The sequence below is a fragment of the Anas acuta genome, chromosome 3 (genome assembly GCF_963932015.1).
Source record: "Anas acuta chromosome 3, bAnaAcu1.1, whole genome shotgun sequence".
NCBI classification, from domain to species: Eukaryota; Metazoa; Chordata; class Aves; order Anseriformes; family Anatidae; genus Anas; species Anas acuta.
This window is the reverse complement of record NC_088981.1, coordinates 3217501-3219378: the sequence shown is the minus strand read 5'-3', so window position 1 is coordinate 3219378 and position 1878 is coordinate 3217501.

The following is a 1878-nucleotide window of genomic DNA, read 5'->3' as shown; positions in this document are numbered from 1 at the left end:
CCTCTTGTTTCTTCAGAATTGCCTTTGACTGCTGTGGAGCGATGGGATGCTCTGGTTTTAACAACTAAAACTCCTTTCAGCTCTTCAGAGCAGCGGTGGCTGACCATGTAGTGTCAGTGCCTTTGTTTCTCCACAAGAGAAATGACACCATTGCCGTACGAGGCTAGCCAAGTCCTAGTCTTGCTGCTTCAAACTGGGGCTAATCTCATGGATGACCAGCTACTCACTCACAGGGTAGGTTCCACCACCTCCGTGCTGCTCCTTTCTCATTTGAGTTCTTCCCCAGGACTGCAAACTAAAGGCGCGATGCTAACCGTAAAGTTTGAAGGCCAGTGAAGAGGGTGGGCAGCCCATCTGGGGTTCCCTCGTGTCCTCTGGGTGGTTTACGAGGCCAGCCCCAGAGCTGGGCTTCACACCATGCCGAGGTCACACAGCAGCTGCTGGAGCCAGCCCCTTGCAGACTAAGGGAAATGGTTTGGTGGGTCCCGTAAATGTCTCACAGTCACTGGTAGGAAGCTATTCGTGGGAGGTGAGGAACTTCCCCTGAATAGACACTTGCCCAGCTGTGCAATGCTCCGACGTTTAGGGCACTTGCCCCATTTAAAGCAAGCATGCTCCATATTTCCAGTATGCAAAAAGAGCAAGTGATGCCCAGCATCATTTGCTGGGCAGGCAACGTCTCCTCGCTCAGCCACCTCCTTCTTCAGTGTGCTGTGCTGTGGGGAGCACTGGTGGGGCAGCTCGTGTTGTTTCAGGGGCGAGCCTCCGTTGTAGCCGTGAGCTATTTTTCACATTTTATTACGTTGCAGGTAATTGCTCGTGTGCTGAAGGAACATGACTGGCCGTGTTGCTAGAGAGGAGTCAGTGCTCCCGTGGTTCAGCCTGACAGTGGGGACAGACTCCAAGGCTGTTCACAGCATGGGTAGAGAAGTGCCTGTGGGTCCCCTCCGGCGTGGAAGGGCAGCTGCCAGCCTCTTGCCCTGGCTGGAAACAGCCACAGGTCCAAACAGACTGCATCTGCCTGGCCCCAGCTCCAGCAGTGGCACCGGTCAGGATGCTGCGGCTGGGGCTTCCCACCCTGCAGAGTCCTCCCGAGGCCCCAGCAGTGTCTGTGGCTGGGCCACCACCCTTAGCAGGGCACAGCAGGATTTATGGTTCTTGGGGGTCTCGGAGCATTGCTCTGGCTTCCCCTAAAATCTCCAGGTGTAGTTACTACACTGCAGGCAGGAGGTGCAATCTGCTCCAGCCCTGCACAGACAGAGCAGCGAGGGGCGATTCGCGGTGTGTCGGGGTTGGGCTGCCTTCAAAAGAGGCAGCGATACCCAGTGGCTGAAGCACGATGAGGGAAGCTGCAAAGCCAGGCTTAGTGTTGCTCCTCGCGTTCCTTGTGAAGCGCATTCGGGGTAGTATTTGTGATTTCTCTGAAGCTGTTCATGACTGGCGTCTCCGTGGTGTGCGTTCATTTGTGCGTGTGTAATGAAAGGGATGTGATCCCAACACCGCGCCAGAGAATCCAGCCGTCATTCTTCGGCAGGTAAAATCCCCATCGACCTCAGTGGCTGTGAAGCTAATATACAAGCACGCCCACTTTTCATAAAGAATCTTGATTATTTATGTGCAGCCTCCTGTTTCAGTTCATAGCTAGACATAAAATTCCTGCAATTTTTCCAAAGCATTTTTCTCCTTTGTTATTAGCTGTCTTGGTTCTGCATTACCTCACAGTTCTGCTGTTGACTATGTAATTCACTTTTTGTTGTACTGCAAACAATGATCAATCGATAGATTTCTTTGGTGGTTTATGATGCCATTTGAACATAGTGCTGTATTTACGAGACGTTGTCAATTACATTATGAGTTTGTTGAAAGGAAAGAGAGAAA